Here is a 27431-nt window from a genome sequence, read left to right as displayed (position 1 = left end):
TATCACAGATGAATCTGAGCAGCCCCCTTGTGGGGTGTGTGCGTGCCTCCTCTTTTCTTTTTTATGGGATGAGATGGCACAGGACCAGCGTGGAGAGGGGGAAAGGAAAAGAGAAGAAACCAAACTCACTGTCCTGGGTAGCTGCTGAGACACCTGTTGATTCTGTTTTTAGAGACTCCCATAAGGCGACTGAGGGGTCATGGGAGCAGCTGGGAGCAGGTGAGGGAAAGTCTGGAGGGAGCAGGAGGTTGGGGAGCCCAAGGGTTGGGTCAGTTGCGTGGGCCTGATCTGGTTTCCAGTGTCAGCTTGATCCCTGGTCAGACTGACCTTTCACCCCAAGTGCTGAGCCTTGGGTGTGATCACTCTGTTGTTACCTGGGGTGGCACCTGACTGGCCTGTTATTGTTTCTACCTGTTTGATTCTTTTATTAGGTACGACAACTGCATAGCAATTGGCTAATAATTGTGCAAAGGGTGCATTGGTTGTAGGGTCAGGCATGGCACACGCCACAGCACTGCCATCTGTGGATTGGTAGGCAAGGTCCAAGAATCTCTTACCTTGCTGGCTGGTTACTGTGCAAGGTGTTGGAACCATGCCCTCCAAGGTCCTTCTCTCTGGAGTAGCTCTGTGGGTCTCAGTTGTAGCCTAAGAATCTGTTTTTATTTCTCATTTTGGTAGGCAAGCAGACCTTGCTGACTGAAGGCAAAGACCCTCTCCATCCCACCTGCCCTGGCAGCCGTCACGGCCATCAACCCCTCCCATAGAAGGAGGTCCTGCAGCTCCAGTGGTGTGCGTTGGAATGAACTTCGGACCCTGGCCTCTTGGGATGCAAAGGTAGCTGCTCCCGATTCCCAAGATGTCACCAGGAAATGTGGGTAGGGGCTGTGGTTGGCCAGTTTGGGGGTTCCTCCTTAGGGGAAGGACTGCATAGGCCTTTCACAGTGGGTTCTGACCTAGATGGTGGTAGCTCAGGCACCCTAGGTGAAAGTGAGAAAATGTGGGGTGGAGAAAAGAGCCCTGGCCTCAGAACAGGACACCTATAGACTGGCCATGGCTTTGCTGTTGACTCACTTTCTCCCCTCTGGATCTCTGTTTCCCCACCTGTAAAATAAAGAGATTGCAAAACTGACTTTTAAGAATCCTCCCAACGTTACTGTTGTATGACATTGAATGGTGCCAGCAGCATGCAGGTATTCTAGGTGAGGCCTGAGTCCTAGCAGACAGCACTCCTGGAGCTAAGCATCGGTCATTTCTGAACGGCATCTCTGGGAACGGTAGGTCGAGCCTGTCTGCGTGTCCAGAGGCTGCTGCTCTGCTCTGAGCTCATGTGTGACTTATTGGGGCTCTCTTGGTGGTCCTCCAGCCCAGGCAGGACCCTCCTGAGAGGAGAAGCTGCAGAGTGTCTTTTGATCCAGGCTCAGAAATCGCCCCTTGCCTAAGGCAGGTCACTTGTGCCTGGGATGGGTAGTCTATGGGGCTGGTACTGTCAGTTATTTACCTGCAGGTGTTAAACAAGGCAGTTCTTGGGGTGGGAAGTTGACACACAGCAAGTAACTTACCACATATTGGTCATTGTTCACTGTTCTCTTAAGATCCCAAGGGAATCAGCCCAGAGGGGTTGGGTGTTCACAAAGTTGATGGGTAAGGTCTTGGGGCAGAGGCTGAGGCTGAGGGCCTAGAGAATGGCTGGGAGGGCAGGGCAGGGCGGGGGGCCAGTCCTCCCGTGTATGCCAGATGAGAGTCAGCAGCCCCGGCTCACTCACCTGCACTCTCCCTCCCCATGGGCACCATGGGTAGGCGTGTCCTGCCCCTCCCTCCGTGGCCAGGCTCTGCAGCTCTGGACTTTGAACTTGCAGGGAGGAAGCACTTGCAGAGATGGGTGTTTTGGTGCCCATTGGGGTTTGAGAGGTTCCCAAAGGTGCAGACTTGCTTCATTTCGGGCCGTGCCACCTCGGGGACTAGCAGAAGCCCTGAATCCAGCCCAGGGATTTGCAAATCAGATGTAAATGTGGCCTTTGGTTGCTGTGGCAGAGCAACCGTGTGGCTGAGACTCCTCTTCCTGGTGTCCAGAATGGATCACACTCCAGGAATTGGTCTGTCCACACTTAAGATGTGTTGCTGTTGTCCCCTGATGGCAGTGGGGCTGTGTAGACTGTTGGTTATGCAGCCGTCTTGCTGGGTGAGTGTCTACATCCCCCTGGGCTCTTCTTGCCCTACTCTGCTTCCTCGATGATCGTGGGTCCTGGGCAGGCAGGCCCACGCATCTTCGAGCCTCTGGATGGTCTCCCTGGCCCCACCTACACCCTGTGCGTGAGCAGGTTGCAAAAGTGCCTGTGGAGCCCCCTTTGAGGGGGAACGTTTGCCTCTTCTGTTCTCAGTGGCAGGCTTTTTGTTTTCTTTGTTCCCTCAGCAAAACATACTCATTAGTTTTTCTCTTTCCGAAGTTTCCACTTACTGTTGACTCCCAGGGGCCATGCCAGCTGGGATTTGCACCCAGCAAAGGGAATGGGCTCCACAGGTCCTGTGGGGCACCTGCATCCTGGCATCGGCCGTCTTGGGCTTGATAATGAAGTTTGGAAACTCTGAGGGCTCTGAGTGGGAATGTCGTGGCCGAGCTCCTCCTTACTCACCTAGCCCTTTCCAGGTACTGGGTTTGGCTGCAGGCTGGGGTCTTCTGTGACAGGGATGATGGGTGGTCTCAGAGGTGTCCTGCCTCATCACACCAGAGTTGGGCGAGGGGACAAGTCCTTGGTTGGGCCTGGTTCACAGGCCCGATCCTGTCTGGCTCAGATTCTCCCCATTTCTGGCTACACTGCAAAAGATCTGGTTATATTTATTCAGCAGTTACGGAGGGCCTGGTGTCTGCCAATCCCAGAGTGGATAAGACAGCCTCGGCTCTCACAAAGTTCTATTGGGCAAGCGGACAATAAACAAACCCACAGAAAGGAACCAGGAAACCATTAGTGCAGAGTGGACGTAGGGTGAGGTGGTGGGAAGTGACTGGACAGTCGGAGGAGGCCTTTTTGAGGAGGTGACAGTTAGCTGAGATTGAAAGATAGGAAGTAGACAGCCATCCAAAGAGCAGGCAGAAGAATATTCCAGAAAAAGAGAACAGTTAGTCTAGAGGTGCTGAGGTGAGGTGAGCTCAGTACATTTGGTGAACAAAATGAAGGTCCCAGTGGTTGGGAGGTGGACGGGGTGGGGGCCAGAGTATGTAGGGGAAATTGGGATTTTATTTTTTAGGTGACAGGAAGCCACTGGAAAGTTTTAAGCAGGAAGGTAAAGTGATCTGATTTTTGTTTTAAAAAGACAGCTGGGGTTGCCACGGGGAGAATGGATTGGAGGGTGGCAAGGGGAGAAACCAGGAGGCCAGAGGGGAGGCTGCCGCAGCGGCTGGAGTGAGAGGCTGTGGCTGAGATGGGAGGTGGAAGTGGAGAGAAGGCAGTAGGGTCCGTGTGTTCAGAGGGCGAGTGAACAGGGCTTGCTGATGGATTGAAGGGGCAAAGACCCCTGATATGTGGCCCTGCGTCTTCTCCTGTCTCTCGTGCCCCCACCCCAACAGTGCCAGGAACGACCCATGGCTTTTAGAGGCTAATGTCTGTGGATTAGTGGAGGAGCACCATCCTGGTCACTAAGAAGCTTGTTCGAGTGGGTTAGGTGCCTCTTGGTCAGCACCACATGGAGGGAAGGCCGGAGGCCTGCTCATCTCCGGCATTGTTTCCAGCAGGGACTTCTGAGCTCACTATCCTCTTGGCCCTAAGACTGCACTGAAGCCTGTTTTGTGCCTTTGCCCCACGGGTTCTGTGCTGCGTCTGAGGTTGGGCCTAGAAACTCATATAGTTCCTCTCACTGTGGCTTTAAATATGAAGTTTGTTCTCAGGGACTGAGCCTCTGTGTGCCTTCCCCCACGTGTCCCGACACACAAAACCCCAGCTGATTAGTTTTGAGGGCTGAAAAATGGGTTTGTCTGAGACCTCCTCACTTCCATGGGGCAGCTCGTGGGCAGAGATCCTAGTAGTCTTTCCACATGGAAAGTCTTTCCACAATTCACAGTGTGAATTGCCACAGGTACCCTGTCAGATTTGACCTGGGCCTCTGTCACTTTTTCCAGAGCCTCTGACACGAGGCTCCACTCTCCTGGGTCCTGGTATCATCTGCTTGGGCCAGGACGGGGCAGCGAAGCAATCCCTGAGCTGTAACAGCGAAGGGATCCCCGAGCCCCCTGGCAGGCACCGCGCAACCCAAATAGCAAGCCAGAGGCCTGGCCGGAGCGAGCGTGAAGCTGTCACAGCCGGCTGCGGGGCCCCAGTGAGTACTTGCCCGTGCTGGCAACATATTCTCAGCCATATGGGCCAACTTAGCCCTCCAGGGAAGCTCTGGAGGCCTGACCTCCAGGAGGAGTGACAGGAGGGAGCAGAAGGGCAGGCTGGCGACATCTTGCAGGGGGTGGTAGGGATGTCCCAAATGTGCAGCTGGTGCCTCTGCCTGGCTCCGAGGGGGTGTCAGCCAGTCCTCCTGGGTGTGTCCGCTGGCATCAAACCCTGGGCTGAGCCCTGGAGGTGGGGATGTCTGGGTGGGCAGGCGTGTGTGTCTCTGCATGCGTGGGAGGCTCTTCTGCGTTCTGCTTCCGTGGCCTGCACTAGATCCATGGCCTTCGCTCGTAACTGGACTGGACAGTTCTAACTCCGTCCTCCAGGGCTTTGATCTGATGTGGGGCTGGCCTCTCCAGAGCACACAGCTGGGGTGGGGGTACGGAGGGGTGGGATCAGGAACGGAGGTGCTGGCCCCCCCACTCCTCTGCCATCCCTGGGTGACACCGTGCTCAAGAGGATGAGTGGACTCCAAGGTCGCAGCCCCTTTGGGCTGGGCAGAGACGTGACAGGGAGATGGTTTGGAGTTGCTGATCCTTCTGGTTTCTAACCTGTGTGAGAATTCTGCCTAATGTTGCTGACACCCCCTGCCCTGGGCCTCCTTCCTCGGTTCTCCCTCATCCTCCCGCCTTCCTAGCAGAGTCGGGAAGCCCCTGGGTTCCACCAGGTACAGACTCAAGGGGAGAGGGATTGGGAAGGGCTGGCAGCGCCTGCACTGCCTGGAGTTACCCAGGGGCCTCTCCTCATTTGGTGACATGGTTGCTCCAAAGGGGACAACAGCCCATGGCTTTGGGAGGGTTAACATCTCGTGGGCGAGGGGAGAAGCACTTCTGCCCTGCCTCCGTCCCCGTGACCTTGGAGCCTCCACAGGGAGAACGTGCTGGCGTTGGAGAAGCAACATCTGGTTTTACACACGAGGCTGTGAATGCGTTGTCTTCTCTTGCAGATCTTCGGCTACTTCTGTTCTGTGTTCTTCCAGCTTCCTCCAATCTCTTTTATTCTAGAATCTACCTAGGTATAAATCTGGTCCAGGTGAAAGTTTTTCAGCCAGGGGGCATCACACTGAGGCATGAGGCAGCCAGTGGGGGGACCCTTGCAGCCCCACCTTCACCAGGACCTTTGAGTGGCCGCCCCCTGGGCCGCCGCACACCCTTAGCTGCTTGTTCTCTGTTAAATCAGCTCCGGGCGTGTTCTTCACCTTCGCTCACCATGGAGTTTTCTCTCTAGTTCGATTTCTTGGCCCCTCGGGAGCAGGAGCCTGTCCTGACCCTGAGCCTTCTTATGGTAGCCTTGGGTTGGGACCCCTGTGGCCAGGGCGTGTGAGAGGAGAGAACGTGTAATTAATCACTAGTTTCTCCTCCAGAAATGCTAATTGGGAAAAGCAATTAAAAGCAACTTTTTTCCCTCAGTAATCTGTGTTAAGAACTGGTAATGAAGTTTAGGGCCGTTGTGACTCAATATTTCAGCTTCACCGACTCAAGTCAAAACAATCCAAGCCCAGGAGTTTGCCAGCAGCTGAGCTGGGCCCGGGCAGCAGCTGGGAGTCCCGGCATTCCCTCTCCTCACCGTCGTCCCGCCCCGTGCTGCTTCCTGGGCAGAGAGAGCAGCAGTCCCAGCTAGTAGTGGAGGGTCTGGGTGGCATGGAGATAGGTCCCCCAAGACATCCGTCAGGGAGCCCAGAACCTGGCAATACATCTTAGAGAAATGCCAGGATAGGGGATGAGTAACACCCAGTGTAGGGGCAGAGCTGGGGAAGGGTGGGATCAAATAGGGTTGGAGGGAGAAGACAGGTGCCTGGGGAGCCCACCAGGGTGTGCCAGGGCCCAGCCACATGGGGCTCAGAGCCAGAAGAGTGGTGGTCCAGGTACTGACCTCGAACTTCTGGTCATTCATTCTTCATTTTCATTCATTCATCGAGCATTACTGAGAGACACTGCAAACTGGACCTGGAACTCAGCAGTGAACAAACAAGGCCAGAATTTCTGTCCTTGTGGAATTTGAGTTTTAGTGGAGGGAGGCAAATGATAAATGACGTGAAGAAATAAAGTGTAAGTTAGATGGAGACCCGTGTCCAGGAAAAAACTAAAGCAGGTCTGGAGAATAGAATGTGGCAGGAGAGGTGGGTGGATGGTTTGTAATTTTAGGTGCGGCGTGGGGGAAGGCATCACTGAGATGGTGACATTTGGGTAAGGACAGAAGGAGGTGAGGGAGCGAGCCACACTAATTGATACCTGGGAGAAGAGCATTTCCGTGATGGGGAACAGCACGTGTGAGCTCCCAGAGGCAAGAGCCCTTCAGGCTTGTTGGAGGACAGCAAGGAGGCGTGTGTGGCTGGAGTGGAGCGAGTGGGGGAGATGCTATGTGAGGTCAAGGGGGCTGGGGTGGGGGGCCCCAGGGGTCCTGCAGGTCGTGTAGCCATTGTGAGAACTCAGGCTTTTACCCCGAGTAAAATAAGAGGCTTTTTGAAGAGTTCTGAGTGACATGATCTGATTAGGCACAAGCTCTTTATTAAAAAGCAAGACCCAACTGTTGCCGTCCCCTCCTCTCACGGATCCCATTTGTGGTCGAAGCTAGGTGCTTCTGTACCCACCTCCCCTCCGATGTGCTCTCTCGAGCAGGCAAGAGCAGTGCTGAGGGGTCTGTTGGAAATCGCCCTGCCCCAGCCTCTGCCGGCCCCCCCAGTCCCGCCTTGGGGAGCAGTTCAGAAACAGGATCTGGTCACTTTAAGCAGCCCCCCACCTGGCTTCCCTGCCCTGCTTTATCTGAAGTCCAAGCGCATGTTGTTCCAGGACCGATCCGCTTTAGCTAATTAATAATCTGACAGGAGCCACCCAGGGGATTAGCCGCTGAGCTGAGCTCCACCAAGCCCCGGCAAATGAGCCCTGTACTCCTTGGGGACATGGAGGTGACTTTGGGGGGTGCAGGGAGAGGAGACCCCCACAGGTGAGAGATGGCGTTGAGCAGTGCTGTAGTGACCAGTGAGGGGAGAGGGCAGGCCAGGGGACAGTTATGAAAAGAGCCTCTTGAAGGGACACTGCTGTCCTGAGATGGGCAGGGATCTCCGCTCTCCCTCACAGCCCCTCACAGTCCTGCTCACCCACCAGAAACCGTCCCCACCGGCCAGGTGCTACTTGCTGAGGAGCCGGGATGAGGTTGCCAGATTTAGCGAATAAAAATATAGGAGGTCCAGTGAAATCTGAATTTCAGACGAACAACAAATACTTTTATAAGTTTGTTCCATGCAGTATTTGGGATACACTTACACTAAAAAAGTATTTGCTGTTTACCTGAAATTCAAAGTTTCCCAGTTGTCCTGCATTTTCTCGGGCAACCATGAGCAATGAAGGCCAAAGGCTGCAGGGTGCTCTCCCAAGAACAGGCTGGAGCTCCCTCTGGAAGAGGCAGCAGAGTGGGGCCCGGGCATGGTGACCTCCACAGGGAGAGGAGGATGGAGTAAAGGTCAGCCACTTGCCAGTCTCCAACCTATATGTGGGCCCAGGTGGCTGTTGGATGAGTAGAGTCCAAGTCTCCTCCACGGGGTCTGTGGCCCCCTGGCTGGGGAGCAAGTCCCAGGGCCACCTCCCCCAGGTGTCTAGGAAGAGTCTGGGGCCTCTCCTGAGGGGAAGGCCTGAAGTTTCTGGGGTAATCTGGGTGAGGTGGTCATCCGCTAAAGGCATTTGCTCTGAGCCCCGGGAGAGGCCAGCAGGGATGGCCCACTGTGTAGGAGGGGGCCAGACCAGGTCAGGGACAACAGCGTGCTGTGCAGGGCTGCCACCATGTTCCAAGGCCTCTGGGCACTGAACAGAAATGTCCGTCTGCCCACCTCTTCACAGCACCCCCGAGGCTGCCGAGTAGCCTCATGCCAGCTTCTCAGGGAGGGTCTGGGCTACCTGGAATGCCATTCCAGGGGTGGGGAGGGGTAGTCTTTATTGGAAAACTTGATGGGGATCCTTACTACTCCCTCTCATGACCCCTCTCACTCCAGCTCTGTTCCCAGTGGTCAGGGAGCTCAGGGCAGCCAGAGGGGCCTGCTGCCAGCTGATGGTAGTCCAGTCTCCTGCAGCCAAGGGGCCTGGTGCCAGGCAGGCACTGCCCCTGAGGCTGGAGCTCTCGCTCCCACTCCGTTCTCTAGGAGTTAACAGCATCCTGTGCCCTGGGAGGCCTCGTCCCCCCAGCCCTGGGCTGCCCTCCTCCCAGCCTTTCCCGGCACAGCCAGCTGGGGAGTCTTGTGGTGGGAGCAGAAGGGGGCTGGGGGTGCCGAGCCGGTGGGAACCTCTTCCGCTTCCTGGGCTCTCAGCCTCTTCCCCAGCACGCCCGGCGGTTTGGCCCTGTTTCGAGAGCCGTCTGCTGCCCGTGCTGCCTCTGACCGACATCGTTAGCGTGGGTATTTATATTTCATTAACGACATTAAGCCCAAATGGCATTAAAAGCAAAGCTGGTGATAAATAGCTTATTAATAAACAGGGAGTGCTCCATGCTGCCTGGCCTCTCCCAGCCCCGGCGTTAACCCTTGCTGCCCTAGATAAATATGCTTCACCCCAAAGATCATCCCCCTAAGATGGGCCCGGAAGAGCCAGTCACGTGTCCTTGTTCTCCGGGCTACTCTGAGGTCAGTGCCTCTTGGATCCTGTGCCGGCTAGTTCTGGGTCACTAGGGCTCACAAAACCTGGCCAGACCCCTTGCAGCTTTTAATCAAATCTTCATTATCCTCTCCTCACTAGTTTTGATTCTGGGCATAAAGAATTCAGGAAATGTGGCTTTTCTAGGCTATAAGCTCAGATCTTCCCCATTACTTTGTAGCTCTGTCTGAAAGGAGGCTCATAGAATATTTGGAATCAAAAAGAGTGATGCTCATGAAAATGATACCAGCAACGGTAATAATCCCAGCTAACATTTACTGAGCGCCAGCCATGAGCTGGCCTTCTGCCGATTACTCTACACGCAGCAGCTCTTAAATGCTCCTGGCGACCCCAGGATCATCCAGCTCAGGCTCATTTTATAAGTGGGAAAACCAGTGCCGGGGAAAGGGAAGCAGGTTCACCAGCTGGAGCCCACGTCCCGCAGCCGCTGGCGCTGGGGCGTCGTGCGGCCTCCCCTGAAGCAGGACCTGTTGCAGAGGGGGCCATTTCTGGCTCCTGGGCCTCAGGAGCCTCTCAGCTGTGGCTCTAGCCTTGCTTAACTAGAGCTCCTTGCCCTTGGGACCCCACTGCTCTGTTATACAATGCCCCTGCCTGGGTGAGTGTCCTTACACAAGCTGGCCACCTGAAGGGCACAGCCATGTACCTTGCAGGCCACCACCCCACCTAGGACCTGGAGGTGCAAACAGAGAGCCAATGGAGTGTCTGTGGTGCTACAGAGGCTCCAACAAGCTTCTGCTTCTGGTTGGAGCAGCTTCTATGTGGTGCCCTCCTGGGGTGGGGGGACCAGCCAGGCCTTGGTTGTTTAGGGTTTTATGTTAGTGTTTCTTGGATCTAGGGCCATCTCTTAACACTTCCAAGAAATAGGGGTAGAGTCAGCCCTGGGTCCCCCCTACCCTAGCTCTCTAGCTGAGTTTCTGAAGGCAAGAGGAGGAACTGGAGCCTTGTCTAAACTTTGGCCCCACTTAGAACTCTCAGCCCTGCAAACTTGAACCAGAGTTCTCATTGTCCAGCCTGTCCATTGGGGGCTGTCTGCGCCTGGGCCTGGCTACAGTGGGGGAAGGGACTCTTTTGGGGTTTGGCAATATAGGAGGGAAAGATGGAGCGGGAGCATAAGGTGAAGATGCTGTGTGGTTCCAAGGGGAGGACAGGGGTAGAGCGCGCATCACTGGGACCATCTGCTTGTGTCTGGTGAGCACTCAGGGAAGATGGAGAGCTAATTAATTAGCAGGACTCCTGCTGCCTCTGCCAGGGGCCTGGACTGCTTTTCCCCATCCATTCCCAAGCTAGGAAGGAAGTTGGAAAGCAGTAGCCATAGGGCTCCTTGTCCAAGAGGAATTCCACTTCACATCCTGATGGGTGGAAGCCTGACCACCCCCACAGAGCAAAGCAAACAGGAGGGGTGCCATCAGGGAGTCCCCACCCGACCCACATGGTGATGTTGGGAGTGTCTTGGAAGGCCAGATTCACGCCCCTTTCTCCTCCTGGGGAGACCTTCCAATTTGCTCTGGCCATACAGGCCTTGGCCATCAGGTCATGTTGGGTGGCTGGGAATGAAGTCATGCTTGTCACCTACATTACTCTTTGAGTGCACAAGGCATGTGCATTAAACCAGGGACCAGAGGACCCAGTTATAGGAGCAACCAGCGGGGAGGCGGCCAGCCAGGCCTGCCGCTGCCTAGAACTAGTGGGCAGACAGGAGAACCAGTTGGGAGGAAGGTGTGATGGAGCAGACTTTGTAACCAGGCCAACCTGAGTTGCAGCCGGGCCCACTGTTTTATAGATGTGTGGCTGTCACTTCACCATGCTTAGCCTCAGTGTCCTCCTCTGTGAAATGGGCACAATAGTACCTTCTTTGCAGGATGTGGTCTTTAGAGTGCCTGCAACTAGAGACCATTAAGTGCTGACTGAGGGGTAGCTGCTGCCCTTATTGCTGTTAGGCCTGCTCCTAATCTGTAGTCACTAACGTTCTGTTTGAGGAACAGGAAAGGACATGATAACGAATACAGTGTGTATGGCAGAGCCCTGCCTGCCACTCCGCAGGGGAGTAGTTGCAGCAGCAGGTGAAGGCAGGTTTCTGGAGCACGTCCTCCTATGCTAGGCTTAGAGGGGAGGGGACAGAGGAGAGCCTTTGAAAGGGGAGCACAGTGCACCCCACTATCAGCAAGTGCCCGTTCTGGAAGGGGAGCCAGGTGTAGATATGACAGCTCTGGTTCCAGCAGCTGTGGTGACCTGTGGGGGAGCAGAGGGACGAGGTCTTCAACGTGTTTGCCCCTGCTGCCTTTGATGCCAGCTGTGGTGAAGCAGGGTCTCCCTCCCCCTCACTCAGGTGTGCCCATTTGTAGTGGACTGGGCTTTGGTTGTGAGCCCACCTCACCATCCTGCCGCTCTGCGAAGGCGAGGACTGGGACGGCAGCTTCTGCTCCCTCACTTGACATGGCCTGGGATGTGTTCTACTCCTGGGCTCTTCCCCAGATATCTGGCTAGGATGCCTCTCTTCTGTCATTGGGACCTGGCTGTTGTTAGAACATCAGCAGAGGCCGTTGCTTCTGCCACGTCTGGTCCATGCTGGTCTTGGCACTTAGTGAGAGCCCACCTGCCCGTGGGATTTGATTGGCCCACTGGGTTGCATCTGTTTATATGAGAGGTGAGAGTATGGACACCCTCCCTCTGCAGACCCCACCTTCCCAAGGAAAGCTTCCCCTTTTCTTCCCAGCCCCACTCTTAGTTGAAGGTCCCCTGTGTTCTCCAAAGGCTGGAGGCTGGGCAGAGGCTTGGGAGGGGGTCATGGAGCGGCCCGTGCTGCCTGGAGTGAAGGGTCTATGTGTATTTCCCTTACCTTGGCTGAATGGCACAGTGACTGGAGGTTTCTGTCATGTGCCACTTGTTACCCTGAGGGTTTCTAAGAGTGAATTCTTAGTTAGGAGGGACCATGTGGGGTGAAGCCTTGGGGACATGTGCTTTGCCCACAGGATCTCAGAGCCACCAAACTCCATGTGGGCCCAGGAGGAGGAGCTGGGGGTCACAGCCTGAAGACAGCTCTGGGGAGTGGGAGAAGTGCCGTGTGGGTAGATTGGTCAGTGGCCAAGGAGCTGGGCCTTGTGGCTTGATGGGCAGATCTTTCAGTGAGTCAGAGGCCACTCCAGACCCAAAGCTTCTCCTTTCCTTGCTCCCTTGCCTCCAGGGCTGGTAGAAATAGCTCACCTTCCCCTCGGCCCCATGGCACTCTGACACCAGGCCAGCCTCTGTGGGCTGGGGCATAGGGAGGCCCCGGGAGAAGGACGAGGATCAAGGCTAGCCCTCGCTTGTGTGTGAAGTGTTATCTTGGCTCCGTGCCTGCCCCCACGATGGGCAGTGCCAGCCTGTTCAGTGGGCACGCCGATGCCGCCACAGGCAAGGGTAGCCTCCGTCTGAAGCCACTGGACTTGGGAAGCGGAGGGCTCGCATGCATATCCCCTCCTCAGGGAGCCTTCTACTTTCATTTTCTCTCCACCACTATTTTTTCTTGGGGTCTAATTAAAGACTGGGAGCTGTTTACAGCCTGTGGTTGGCTTTTTATTTGGGTCCTTGGCAATTACCTCTTGCCCTAAAATAAATTTCGATGGAACAGGGGTGGGATTTTTCTTTTTGGCCAAGTTCTCAGCTTTAATTTTGCTGCGCGCGCGCGCCTGTGTGTGTGATGGAGTGTAATAAGGCCTTTCCTTCCTCCCTTTTTCCTGCCTCCTTCTCCTCCTTCTCGCTGTCCCCATCTCAAGTGTCCTGTGGCCAAGGCTGCGCCTGGACAGCGGGAACAGTGTGTCCTCAGCCTCACTCTGCCCGGAGGCAGCTCTGTGACAACAGGCAGGTCATCTGTTGACTCTGCCCCAGTTTCTTCACCTGTGAATGGAGCCAGCCGGGCTGGGCATGCCCGAGGCTTCCCTGCCGCATAGCTCTGGAAGCAGAACTCTTGCCACAGTGCGGTAGGTCATCCCCGGGGAGGGAGGAAATCACGACCAACATGAACAGGCCTCAATTTCCCCTCTTGGTCACCACATCTTGTATTTGAATAGGAGCGTGTAATCGTGTTCCCAAAGCTCTTTCCCTGATTTACCCCTCAGTTCTCCCGGCCACCCTGAGAGCAGGTGTGATCACTCTGCTTTATAGATCATCTCTTTACAGAGATGATTAGTGGCTTTTCTGATGTCACTTGGCTTATAGGGGACAGAGCCTTGGGGTTCAAACCCGGGTCCTCTGATCTTCCAAAACCCACACCCAGGACCAGCTACGTAATTTGCGGGGTCCAGTGCAAAATGAAAATGCAGGGCCCCTTGTTCTAAAGTTATTAAGAATTTCACGACAGTGACAGCGGGACATTGAACCAAGCGTGTGCCCTTCTGTCGCGGGGGCCTGTGTGACTGCGTGGGTTCCTGCACAGGAGGCCGGACCTGCCCACAAGTCTTTGAGTCCTCTTCTCCTCTTTGCCTCTGTTCCCACCTGCATGGTGAGGGGCAGGGAAGTTCAAAAGGGGCCACTGTGCTCCGTGTCCCTGGCTTCTATGGCCTTCTCCTGCAGATGGAGGGGATTCTTGGTTCTCCCAGGTCTTGGCCTGTCCTGCCTGACCCCTGTCTTATGAGAAGCACTGTACCTTAGCATGGTGTGGGCTTTCTGGGGTTCCCCAAGCCTCTTAGGCTCCTGCAGGCCTCTTTAAGGCTGCCTGAGACTTTAGATCAGTCAGAGGTGAGGAAATTAAAAAAAAAGGGACAAAGAGGATTTGGTAAGAACTTTCCTTGGGGTGAAGGGTTTTTTTTTTTTTTTTTGTGAGGAAGATCAGCCCTGAGCTAACATCCATGCTAATCCTCCTCTTTTTGCTGAGGAAGACCAGCTGGCTCTGAGCTAACATCTATTGCCAATCCTCCTCCTTTTTTTCCCCCAAAGCCCGAGTAGATAGTTGTATGTCATAGTTGCACATCCTTCTAGTTGCTGTATGTGGGACACGGCCTCAGCACGGCCGGAGAAGCGGTGCATCGGTGCGCGCCCGGGATCCGAACCCGGGCCGCAAGCAGCGGAGCGCGCGCACTTAACCGCTAAGCCACAGGGTCGGCCCCGGAGGGTGAAGGTTTCTGAGGATTGAGCCTTCCAGTCACATTCAGGAGCTCTACGAGATTTCTATTTGTCAAGTGGAAGCAGGTATTAACCTGTGAAAATATCCAGGTCATGCTGGGCTCTGATTGTTAAGCTTGGGGTAGAAGGTCAAGCAGCTATTCCTTGGGCTAATCTGGAAACTTCCTAGCTGGTTGTTGGGGACTTGGAGTATCCGCAGAATCTTGTGGGGTTCATGGAAGTTTCCTGATAATGGATGGATTGATGGAGCACATGGTTGGGCAGTGTCCACGTGTACACTCCTGTGTGTCTGTGTGCTGGGCAGCTGTTTAGATAAGAGCTGTCAAGATGAATGGCTCTCGCTGGCCTCCCCAGACGGAGCAGCCTCTGCCTGCCCATCTGGGATCATGTTCCCTCGTCAGTACATGCCTGTCCCTGGTGCCCTTCCTCTCTCTTGCTAACGCACCCCCCAAGAAGTCTGGGTACCAAAGTCCTGGCCCCAGGACCCCCCCAGCTCTCTCTACCCTACCACCTGCTTCCTGGATTCTGGACCTTGCACAAGCTTCAGCATGAAACGTGTCCTAAAAGCCACAGCAGCTGTTTTCGAGAGGGGGTACAGCTTTATCTAAAAGCAAGGGACAGGTGGGGGTGGGAATCCCATAGGCGGAAGGTCTGAGGCGGTTTGACTACAGGAGGGAGAGAGTGCCCGAGTTTCCAAGGACTGATTAGATGGCATGCCAAGTGTATTAAATTTTGCAGACATTTTAACAGCAATATGCTAGATAGTTGGGTGTCCCCTGAGGCGGCTGGATTTTTTATATCCTTCACAGAAGGTCGGAACCCTCTTCTGCCTGCCTCCCCCCTCCACCCCATGCTCCGTGCTGCTCTCTCTTTCTCGCTCTCACACCCTCCCTTTCTTCAACAATTTTCCTTGCTTCTTGCTCTCTGCTCACAGAGAACCTGAGTGACACCCCTGGTCCCTGCCCGACAGAGGGCATTCTGACCCTCCTGCCCTCCCGTCAGGATATAGGGGGTCTCCAGGGCAGGGGATGAATGGGGGGCTTGATTTCTATTTTTTCTCCCCTTTCCCCTTCCTCCCCCCATTTTGGAGACTGTTGTAAGACCCACTCCCTCCCTCCTCGTTTTTATAGAAAAAAAAGGCAGGAAAAGAATCCATCTGGCATATGAATAATTGAAATGGCTCAACTCTGTTCCTGTTGCTGCTGTTTGTTCTCGGCTCCCCTGGCCCCCAGCCCATCCCCCTGAGTACGGGTCTCTAAGTGGAGGATGTGTGGGCATTCTTAGAAGGTTCTCGGCAGAGGCCCAGGGCTCTCCTTAATCTTGAGCCCTTTCTGCCTGTGAATCCGTGGGTCTGAGTGGGGACATTTGGAAACGTGGTTGGTTTCCTTCTTGCCATCCATGTGGACAGCCAGCCTCTGGCTAGAGTCTGTCCAAATATCACTCAAACTTGAATAGTTCCTCCGGCCCTTGGGCCTCAAGGGACAGCTTCCCCTGACTGTGATTTCCCCCAGTGTCCCCGGGATCTGGTTCATGCCCAGACTCCTACTTTCTTCCAGCCTCTGCCTCTGTCCTCAGTTTCAGGGGTTTGGAGACTCCTGTTTGGGGAAAACTAGCCTTTGCAGTGCTCACTGCACACTCTCTTAGCACTACCTCCAAGGGGCTGCTGCCAGCCCCTTACCCCCGGGTGCTGACTTGGGCACCTTGCTCAGAGGTCTTCAAGTCCTTGCCCACCACCTCCTCTTCCTCTCCCACCTCTCATCTTGCCCAGCAAGGGCTTTTGAGTTCTTCACTTCTGTATTAACACAGCCTTTCTGTTGGGAGCTGTGAAAGCCAGAGATTTGTAACTTTCTTTCTACCACGACCGGTTGAGAGAAAGCACGGCAGCAGGAGGTTGGGGTAGGGCAGAGATGGAAAGATAATGGACTCGGGCCTGGCCAGAATTGGCTGCCTCTTCACTTTCCGGAGCCTGGACCAGCTGCACACTGAGTCTCCGTGTCCGGGCCGAGAATTCACTGTCTCTTTAAAACCATTTAGAGGAAAAACAAAAGAACTTTAGTGCATTAATTCTAGATGAAGATGGGTCTCCAGATGACAGGCTGATCCACATTATTCCCCACAAGACAACTTCTCCTCTCTCCTCCTCCCCCGCCTGCCTTCCTGCCCCCTCTGCCCAGCTGTGTCGTCATCCATGGTTTGTGGAAAGCTGACACAGGGGTTGCTGTGAAGCGTAATCGTGTGCTTTATGTTTGAAAAGTCAATACTTGTGTTTGCCTGGGACATCATGTTTGTGTCATGTGTGAGGTATTGACTTGCAGCCGTGGGTCCTGTGGTTGTAAAGTGCTGGGAGCAAGTGTGCGCCAAGTGGCCATGGGAGGGGTGGGCACTTGTGTCACAGCAAAGTGTCACACACAAAGTATGGTGTCCCTTTCCCCTGAGCTTTCTGGGTCAGGCATGTGAGGTCTCAGAAAATGCCGTCCCAGAGAGAAGGTATGAGCAGCACCAAAATGTTCTAGCTCTTTTCCAGGTTTGTAAAAAAACTGCCCACTAAGCAAAAAATAATTCAGATGAAATTCAAATCAGGTTTGTTAATATATAACTATATATATATATGTCGTTTGTAAAGACTCCTACACATGTTATAAAAGCTGCAAAATGTCTGGCATTCCAGGGCCTGGTACGAATAATTAGATGTTTATATCCAATAAAACTGGTTTGATGGGAAAATCGTTTCCTTCCATGTGCATTCTCAGTTGAGGACGAGTTTTGGTGGTTGGGTTTGTTTTTTCCCTGACAATAAAACCAGGGGTTTGGCACCAACAAACGTATTTCCCATAAATATCTAAATCTCTTTTTTCCACCGTGGGCTCTGCTAGACGGGCCCCATCACGCCAGCCCAGCACTGCTCTCCTCTCCTGCCTTTTCATTTTCACTGTGGAAATGTGTTTGTGAAGCCCCCTCCCTGCACCCCGTGCCCTGGTTCCCGGCCCCAGACCAGTGGGGGAACTTGTGCACCTCAAGTCTGCCACGCGTCCCCAACCCCCATCCACACCCAGCCTCAGGACCACGGCCAGTAGGTCTTCTCTCTTTTCTTTGAACGGTTCCTTGGCATGAGGCTTCTGCCGTCATTATCCCTTGAAGCCCAATCTAAGTATTTTTCTGATTTCGTTAAGCACCTCTTACCCCCAATTTTCAATTTCTCTTCCTCTGTCCCCTGCTTCTAGACCCTCCTCTCCCCCTTTTCCCAAGCTCTGCTTGACCTCCTGGCACACTGCCTTCAGGGCCTCTAACACTGTGGGGCGGCCCTGGGGAGCCAGTCTGCCTCGCTGCCCGGCGTGGGGAGAGCCCCCTGCCCCACCCTTGTTTCCCCTCCATCTGTTACACAGTCAGGAACAGATGGAGCCAGAAGGAGCCACAGATGACTGCAGCCTCCCTCTCCCATTATACGGATGGGGAGCTGAAGCCCCGAGTGGGGCAGATGGGGTCCCTGACTTGGACGTGGCAGAGCTGGGGCGGGAAGCACGGCCCCTTGCTTTATAGCTGGTTCTGGGACTGTGGAATATGCGCAGGCCTCACTCTGCCACGCGGCAATAGTTTCTGTGAGACTTTGGGCAAGTGGCCTCACCTCTCCGAGCCTTTCTTTTCCCTATTTGTAACTTGGAATTGGTAATTCTCATGGTACAGGGTCGCTGAGAAGAGTAGATGAACCAACGCATGACAAGCTCCCAGGTAGGCGCCGGCCTGTGGGGCACCCTTCCACATATAGTGGTGATCAGTGCTCACTGTGACTGTAAAACAAGGACACTGTGACATAGGATGGAAACCTTGCCCACGAAGGGTGCCACCCACATGGCAGGATCGCTTTTGCCCCTTTCTCCCTGAGTGGCCGAGGGTCTCCCTTTTAGGAGGAAGCCAGCTGGGGATCAGAGCACCTTGCAGCTCCCCAGAGGTCAGGCCCTGACTAACTTCAGCCAGGAAGGAAAAGCCGGGAACAGTAGAGGAGTTGGCAAAATGTGTGTGCTGGGGTCCTCGAGGTCTGGTCAGGAACTGGAACCCCAAAGAGAGTGCCCAGAGAGACGAGAGAGGAGGACCGCAGCGGCTCTTCAGGGGCTGGTGGCCTGTTGTTCTGACAAAGGCCTTTCAGATCAAAGAGTTGAAGTCTCCTGAAGGGTCTGTGGGGAGACAAAGTGGCCAGCAAGGCCAGGAGAAGGAAAGTGGGCCTGGTTGGGGGGGTGGGGGGCTCTGGAAAAGGTCTGTTAGCCCAAGTGGGAGCAGCCGAGTTTAATTACAGAGCAGCGAATGGAGTGAAAATAGACAGCCCTTGATGTGCAGCTGGGTCTGCGGAGTGGTGGCACCAGCACATGCCACACCTCCACGCCCTTCCCCAGCTTGGTGCCCTCCTCTCCCCTCACCAAGGGCAGTGCCCTCCCAAGGTGTTTGCGGGTGGGCAAAGGCCTGCAGTTCGGGGCACCTGGGAGGATGTTCCTGCCAAGTGGCGCACACAGAGTGGCTCCCGCAAACTTTGTCTGCACCTGAACCAGGCAGCAGGAGTGACCTACAGCACAGCCAGAGCGCACGTGCGCATCGTCCGCAGCTATAGGTTTAATAACACGCTTTACACAGGGGGTAGTTGGACCCTCGCCTGAAAATAGAAACTACCCTTCAAAAGACTCTTGGGTGTCTTGTTTTTTGTTGTTTTTTCCTTTCTTTCTTTCTTCCCACCCCCGCCAAATTAAAAGAAAAACTCAACAAGAAGCAGAGCCCAAGCTCCCTATGACTGGCTCTCAGAGAAGCCAGTCAAATCTCTCCTTGTCGAGAACGTTTTGACAGCATAAAATTGCTGCTGGAATGTGACTTTAGCGAAAAGTAAAAAAAAAAAAAAGAGAAAAAAAAATCCTTCCTTCATGCATATGGAGTTTTTTGGAAAAAAAAATGGTATTTTAATGCTTTCTATTAAATTGGGACTAAAAGTGGTGTCTTAATTTACATTCATTAGCATATTTGCATATAGATCACTGAAATGGTGGAAGAGAGAAGAGCCTTTAAATGAAAATTCTTTTAAAGGCGCAGCCCTGCCTCCCTCTCCCGCTCCCTCTGGGATTTATGCTCCATCTTTTCCTCTCACACCCCCACCCCACCCTTTGTGTCCTTGCTGCGAGTGGACGGGAGGGTCAGAGTCCTCCATCTGGGGAGCTGGCTCAGGGCGGAGTCAAGGGGCTGCAGACAGCCCTGGCCCTTGGTCGCCTCAGACCTTGTAGCCTGCCAGTGCAGGCAGGGCCCCAAGCACGTCTGCTGGGCTCCCTTCCGTCCTGGCGGTGGCTCTGGAGGAAGGGCCTGTGTTCACAGCTCCCAGGCAGGTGGCCTTACCCCTGGTCCTCTGCCAGCCATTGTCCTTCCCCCTCTCCACTCAGCCCCTCCTGACCCTCCCTAGGCCATGTTGGTGGTCTGTAAGCCTGTGGAGGGGCACCTGTCCTGCCAGCCACTGGCCTGAGCCTTTGACCACCTGGCACCAAAGAAGGGGATGGGTGGGGTGCTCCTTCTGGCATCTTCTGCTGTGTCAGCTCCTTGGGCCTGAGACCTTCCTCACCTTCCTCAACCCGAAGGCCCAGGTCACCATGTTCCCTTTTATCATTCAGGTCTCTGGTTCAACTGTCACCTCCTCAGAGGCAGCTAAAGTAGCCCCACCTCTCTCCTCTGTCACTCTCTGTCGCGTTCCTTGTTTGAGTGTCCTCAAGAACTCATGAGTTGTTCATTTACTTGATTATTCACTGGTTCCCACCCTGACCCCTGCCAAGGCTAAGCCCGGTGAAGGCAGAGATTTGGTCTGAATTGTTCACAGCTGTACCCACAGGACAACATCTGGTACATCGTGGTGTTCAGTATTGTTGCATGAATGAGCAGGGACCAGGACTCCTGTCAGGGCTGAGACGGCCCCTGGAGTCACTGCCTGGCTGGACACAGGGCCCCAGGTGCTGAGCCCCAGCCTCCTTGAGATGTCCTCAGCCTGGCACGAGGAGCAGGGGCCAGGAATTGGCCAGCGCCTTCCGTGTGATCTGAGGCCCTCCAAGAGAGCTCAACAGCCCACTCTTGTTCCTTTGGATGGTGGGTTGGAGCCAGGCTCTGTCCTGGAGGACAGGAGGCCACCGTGGCCTGTGTGCAACTTCTAGCTCAGCAGAATAGTAGAGGCTGATGGAGCCAGGGGTCCCCTTGTGATGGCTCAAGGAACCCCAACCCTATAGCCACATAAGTCTCCCTCGGACACCCTTCCTCCAGATGTGGGAGGTGGAGGCCCCCCAGAAATTCCAGGGCCAGCAGAGCCCCAGCTTTCTGTAACTAGCCTGAGCTTGCCGGCTGGCCCTGGCATGAGTGGAGGAGTCCTAGGGAAACCCCGCCACCCTCTGCATTGCACAGGGGCCAACCGGGGAAGTGAGATCCGGCTGCTGAGCGCTGCACTTCCCTGCTTCACCGCTCTGGTGGGCTGGGCTCTCTGAAAGGCCCCTCCAGGCTGCTGGCAGCCTCGGGCTCCATGCCCAGCCTGAGGCGGGAGGGCCCAGAAGGGTGAGGGGAACGCCCAGGCTTGGAGCAGGGCTGTGCCTCCACCGCTAATGAAAATCGGAAACCAATTGAGCAGGACAAGGTGCCCAGCCAGCAGGTTGTGGGAATGAGGGGCCTAATGGATGTGGCTGGTGGGGGGGAGCGGATGCCTCATTGATCGCCCGGTGGCTATATTTATCCACCTTGGGTCTGTGGCCCCAGCAGCTGGATGGTGCAGGGATAAATAAATGGCCACTGAAATATTCATGAGCTGCACATGCACATCCGTGGTCAGGGGGACTGCCAGGGGCCTTCTCTTCCTTCCTTGGCCCCATCTCTCTGCAGAAGCCTTTCAGGAAATTCCTCCCACCTGGGCCAGGTGAAGTGTGACACAGCCTCCTGGGTGCTCAGCCTGGCCCAGAGACCCCGAGGGAGCACCTCCTGCCCTGGGCTGGCTGACTCAGCACATGTTGGTCCCTGCCTTCCCTTCGTCCCCACCATTGCTCCCGTGCTCCCATGTCCCTGTCCCTTCATGATGGATTGGACATGTTGGGCCATGGCTGTTTGCTTGACCCTCTGTGTCCCCACTAGACCATATACTCCTCAAGGACAAGCTTGTGGTTCATTGGTCCCTGTATTTCCCAAGTGTCCTGGTATGGTGCCTGACACAGCCTTGAGAGAGGGGCATTGCACTTATTGGGTAACAACTCAGAGGTGGCTTTGAGTCTCAGCTCTGCCCTGTCTTCAAAAGTGACTTAACCTTGCCAGTACTCAGTTTCCTCATCTGCAAAATGGGGTTAATAACAGTGTTGCCAGTGCTTCTTAAGTGTGGACCTGGGACTGCCTGCATCAGATTCCTGGTGGAACAGGTTAAAAACACAGATTCTGGGTCCCTCCAGATCCAGAATCAGAATCTCTGAAGCAGGGACCTGAGGACTCTACAGGTTCAGTGAGCTTCTCTGGTGATTCGCTGCTCACTCAAGTTTGGAACTCCTGGTTTATCGTCTCATGATACCTTTAACCAGGTAGCAAATGAGGCTTTCATCCGTGAGCACAGAATTCTGCTTTGTGTTCTCCAGAACCCCAGAAATGGGGCCAGGAGTGGGAGGAGAGGCACAATTGTAAAGCATCTATCGACTGAGCATTCTAGTGAAGCTGCCTGGCCTAGGGGTTCCCAGAGACCGAGCTGATCTTGACCCAGTAGTGCTCAGTGGCAGGCCTAGAAATGCTGCATCAGCAACAGGTGGATGGGACCGAGGCGTGGGCATTTGGGGCACCATCCACTTCCCAGCAGCACCTCCTTCAGTATTCCCATGGCTTGGGCAGTGTATTGCTAGGCAGAGCCCCCGGAGGGCATGGTGCTCTTTGGGGTCTCTTCTGCCTTTGACTCTGTAGTTCTTCCCCTATTCATGGAGGGCTGGGTCACACTGCCCTCACCCTGGACAGGAGGGAGGGGCATCAATAGTATAGTTGCTTGACCAGAGCCGGCTGGAAAAGCACATTCTTCAGGCAAATGTGCCTGCCACTGCCCGTGGTCATAAGCTGCTGCCTCTGGATACCCTGGGCACCTGCAACACACACTGCCCACTTGGTGCAGCCCTGGCCGTGAGCTGTTTGCCTGCCAGGTGGCACGGGGCCTGTCCCCTGGTAGGCAATGCCTGTGACTCGGAAAGGATTTGACCCCGTTTAACGGAAGAGAGCGAGGTTAAGCCGGCCATCTGTGGCCGGTTCTCGGAGGGCTCAGGGCACGGAAACCAGCAGTCGTTTGGGATGGGTGAAGGTAGAACTTCTGTCCCTGGCACTCAGCTAAGAGGCACCAGCCGTCCCTCCTTCTTGCCCGCCCACCCCCTCCCCCAGCCAAAGTTTGATCCAAACAGAAGCAAACTTTGGGGACAGCCCTGGAGCTGCATGGAGCCGGTGGAGCCTGCAAGTGGCAGCGGGAGCAGAGGGAGGCAGCCCCGGCAGCCCTGGCGCCTGACTCCGCCGGTCCCCCGTCCCCTCCAAGAGCTCCCCATCCGCGCCCACATTTGCAGGCGCCTCTCTCGTCAGCTCAGAATGCAGCTTGGGGCCCGTGGCGGCTCAACCTTTCCCTCTCCCAGAGCCCCGGTCTAATCAACCCTTATAATTTATGCAGAAAATATGATTTATATTTAATTTCACCACACTTGCATTGTTAATTTGAGATGTAATTAACCCGTCGCCATGACAACTAATTTTGTGATGCCGTAAATTACCGCCGTCTTTTCATCAAAATTCAGTTACTTTGGCTCCTGTGTGCAATGTACTGATGCAATTAGGTTGCTAAGGGCAACTCAAAAGTGTTCAATTTCTTTTGTGCAACTGCAATGGGGTAGAAGCTCCCTTGCGTCCTCCTGGGGTCCCGTTGGCCGTGGGGCGGGGAGTTGGGGGTATGTGGCCCGCCCTAGAGGAATGCTGTTGGGAAGCTGGACTGGGTGGGCGCCTGCTGCCCCCACTTCTCTCCCTCCCACCCTCCTCTCTCCAGTAATTATTTTTAAACAGTGGCCCCTGGATACATGCTCCCTGTGCCCTGCACAGGACCCCAGGGCAGGCAAAGGGACTCCCCTCCAGGGCCTGGCCCCTCTCCCTCACCCTTTCCTGTCCCAAACATTTTGGTGTTCCAGTTAGAAAGAGAGAGAAAACCGCCTCGTCTTTCTTTACTCCTGGTGTCTAACTTGTTTATATAGATCTTCTCTTCTCCCTCTCTCTCTCTTTTTTTCTTTATTTAAAACAAAAACCCTCTGTGTTGCTTTTGTCACGTTAATTCCCATTTTGCCAACACCAGGGGCCCAGGCAGACGAGTTACCAAGGAACACAAAATTTTAATTAGTGTATTTTAATCATTCAGGCTTTCCGAGCTAATCCACATGCCCTAGAGAATTCCCGAGATGCAGCTCTGCCCTGCTTTACCATTTATTGTTGAGTCTATTATAATTACTGTTAGCAGGTGGGGACTGGGAGATGTTTATTATGAGTTTTTCATCTTTAGTATAATTACCGAAAAAAACAAAATAAAAAGATGTCGTTGTATTTTGTTTCCTAGAATTTTTTTTTTCTAGGGGAGGGCACGGTCGTGGGATTTTTTTCCCTGCTTCTTCCCAGGCAGGTGACTTGGAGTTTCCGTGCTGGAAGATACACCTCTCACGATCAGCACTGAGTCGTGCTCAACACTCCACAGGCCCAGGAGAGGTGGGCAGCCACCACCTCTGCCTGTCATCTGCTGGCCAGGCCCTGGGGTTGTCCCCTCCCAGCTGTATGTGCCTGGTATGTGGAGAGGGTCGGGGCTGAGGCGATGGGGTCAGGGGTCTGTCAGTGCTCCTGCTTTGGGCTGGCAGCTCTGTCTGGTATGGGCCAGTCTGGGGGGTGGGTCTGACCCGGGTGGACCTGTTGGGGGTGAGAATGGGGCCTTGCATGGTTATAAATATAAGTTAACATTTATTGAGTGGTCAGCATGTGCCAAGCCTCATGTCATGGTCTTTACCTGCATTATTTCACTTAATCCCTCCCCAACCCTATGAGGCAGGTACTAACATCATCTCTGATTTATAGAGGAGGGGGCCAAGGCTCGGGATCCCAGAGCTAAGAAGTGGGATTCAAACCCAGGTCTGTCCCCGGAGCCCAGGCTCCTACTGCCTAACCCGTACTGTCTCTTCTGAGCAGATCCTCCAGATGCTGCCTCCTCCCAAAAGCCTTCCTGGGTTGCCTGAGACTGAGTTAGGGTTTTCTCCCTGTGTTCCCACAGCTTCGCAGTCAGAATGCCTGCCCCACTGAGTTGTAGTTGCCCGGTTACTTCTCTGAGAGCAGAGACTGTGAGGGTGGAGGGCTTTCTGCCATTGTCCCTGATGGACCTCTGGTATGTAATGTGGTGCCTGGTACAAAGCCAGCTCTCGGTGCAGTCTGTGGGATAGATGGGCGTGCAGAGTGTCTGGTAGGTGCTGCCCCCGGAGCCTCCACTGGCAGTATCAGCTGTCAGGGATACTCCCTCTTAGATGCCACTCTCAGCGGAAGCCACAGGGCCTGTGAGTCCCCGAGTTTCAAATCCCAGGAGGTGGAGATGACCTGGGACCCCAGGTCAAATTTGGGTGCTGTGCTGGGTACTTTGTGTGTAAGATGAAAACACGTAGCTTCAGCTTTCGCATCCCCAGACCCCCGCGTTCTAGGCATCCCTGGGAAACCTAGCCTGCCCTTTCTTTTCTTTCTCCTCTTCAAGATCAGTTTTGAAATGTCTTCCCCTCTCAGTGATGATTTTGAAGTTTTCCTGGAAAATTCCACATCTCTGCACTAGAGCCAAGCTTGAGGCCGAGGACCGTTGGTTTTCCCAGGCAGAACAGAGCAAAGTGAGCTGGAGCCCGCCTTTGCTCATTTCCAGCCTGGTTACCCACGGGGACCCGTGGGGGAAGATAATTAACACGTCCCTGGGAAGGGGCCCAGGGCATCCTGTGAATTGCACACTGGTGGCAAGAATCCCTGTTTGGCTCTAAATTCTTGGGCACCCCCCCTACCACCTTCTCTTTACATTCTGATCAGGCAGTGGGGCCCAGGGCCATGTTACCTCACCTGCATCCCTGGGCCACCAGCCCACGGGGCCAGACCTTGCCTAAGCCACAGGTGGAAGTGGCCGCCTCCTCTCGCTCTCCCGCTGCTCACTCAGGGCCCTGGGGGGTTCTTTTAACACTTGCCAGTACCTCTCACCCTGCCTTAGCCTCTGCATCCCCCAGGTCACCATCCTGCCCAAGGCTATATCTCGGTCTGTAATTCTTCTCAAATGCCCTGGCTGGTCAGATAGGCCGTCACCACGTCCAAGACCAACTGTGAGGGCAGAGAATCATCAGTGCGGGAGCCCTGCTCCACAAAGCCTGACAACACATATTCTCTGCCCTCTTTCTCTCTGTTCCCGCTGCCCTGGTTGGTTCTCAAACTGTTGGTCTTGGCACCCCTTTACACTCTTAAAAAGTACTGAGGATCCCAAAGGGCTTTGGCTTATGTGGGTTATATCTGTCAATATTTACCAAATAGAAATTAAAACTGAGAAATTAAAAAAAAATTTATTAATTCATTTAAAGATAACAATGATAAATCCATTACATGATAACATTAAGAACATATTTTTATGAGAGTAACTGTATTTTCCAAAATATTTTAGTGAGAAGAGTGGCATTGCTTTACATTTTTGCCAGTTTAATATCTGACTTAACAGACGACAGCTGGACTCTCGTGTGGGCTTCTGCCTTCAACCCTTGCTGATAGATTGTTTTGGTTAGTCTGTGAAGAAAATCTAGCTTTCCACAGATATGTAGTTAGAAAAGGGAGGACTATCTTAATAGCCTTTGCAGATAATTGTGGATCTCCTTCTTTGATACTACACTAAAACTCAGCAAGTGGTAGTTTCTCAAAATTAGCTGCAGTGGGGAATCTGAAACCACGTCATTGAACTTGGTATACTGTTAAGATAAAACCCACTGTCTGTCTTGCACTTTGAATGAATTATTCCCCCGTGCCTGATTTTGTAATCTCAAGCATGGGTCATTTGGAAAATACTGGTTCACTGTGGAATGCAGAACTTCCGAATGTTGACACATTTCATGACATAATATTAAAAAAGATGACATTCATTAGTCTCATCACCCAGGCTCATCAGAGAAGTTGTTATAAGTTTTAGGACGCTGTCAAAGTCACAGTGGCAAATATTTATCCAAAAGTCTAATTTTCACTTGAAAGCTCTGATTTTATCATTGGCAACAAATATTGTCAGTTTTTTTTCCCCCTGGAAGTGACAGTCTTAACTTTGTTCACTTTTGAAAAAATGTCTGCCAAATACTCAAATCTGAAAAATGGTAGTTTGTCTGTCAGTTGCTCTTTCAAGTAAAATGGTGTTCCCTGAAAAAGCGGGTTTCAACTCCGTCACACGAGTATGTCTCCTCGAGACAAGCATTGGACTGTGGTGCACAGCAGAAGTGCTTCCCTTTTTGTCCCTCAGAATATTAAAAAGACACGTACTCAAGGGTCAAGATTTCATAAAAATTAACAATTTTTATAGCTTCATCAAGGACATTCTTAAGTGAATGTGGCTTTTATTCTTTAACTGAAAGCGCACAGCAATGAAGAACGCAGTGACTGCCAGGGCACCGCTGTGATTTGTGCTAGGGTGCCAGCAGTTTTACCCACCGTTGCTTTGGCGCCATCAATGCCAATGTCACCACAGCGAAAAAGGCAAATTGCATCTTAGTATTATGAAAGGGTCTCAGGAACCCCCAAAGGTCCGCAGACCACACTCTGAGAACAGCTACCCTAAGCCACCCCAGTCACTCTCTCTCTGTCTTTCTCTCTCTCTCTCCCAAATCTCTCTCTCTCTGGTCAGGGCTGAAGAAGTATTTCACTCTGGCATTTGGTTTCTGCCCTCAGAAAGGACTAAGTTCTTGGCCTGATTCAGCACCTCCTTCTGGCCCCCGTGGCCTCTGTCTGGGGGCAGGGCCCGTCTGGAGCTGCCTGGGGAAGAGACAACAGGGGGTCCTCGTGGGCTGCCTGGGGACAGGCACCACCCTGCAGTCCGTGTCTGTGGATGCCAGCGTTCTCCTGGCCCATGGCGTGAATCACTCCTGCAGAGTCTGGTCCTCCCCCAGAAACCCTCCTGGCCCTCATGCTTCCCGTTAGGGCACAGGCCTATCTCTCCCGGCACAGGCCGGGCTCTCGCTGCCCCCCGCCCCGCGGCGGCCCAGTTTCCCATGGGCCACCTGCCTTCATGCTGAGGGCCGGGGGCGGGGCGGGGGCCCCCACT

At 54.0% G+C, this 27431-nt stretch overlaps 1 protein-coding gene across 1 annotated transcript in view; it reads left to right on the top strand.

Annotated features, from left to right (window-relative positions):
• Nucleotides 1–27431, top strand: part of CASZ1 (castor zinc finger 1) — a 149196-nt gene that overhangs the window by 31684 nt on the left and 90081 nt on the right. Inside the window, exon 2 of the mRNA XM_058552872.1 lies at nucleotides 679–834. The gene's annotated coding sequence lies outside the window, so the exon portion shown is untranslated. The remainder of the gene's footprint in view (nucleotides 1–678; nucleotides 835–27431) is intronic.

The sequence above is a fragment of the Diceros bicornis genome, chromosome 13 (assembly GCF_020826845.1).
Source record: "Diceros bicornis minor isolate mBicDic1 chromosome 13, mDicBic1.mat.cur, whole genome shotgun sequence".
Lineage (NCBI taxonomy): Eukaryota > Metazoa > Chordata > Mammalia > Perissodactyla > Rhinocerotidae > Diceros > Diceros bicornis.
The sequence above is the reverse complement of the archived record's forward strand: the minus strand, read 5'-3'. Positions and strand labels throughout refer to the sequence as shown.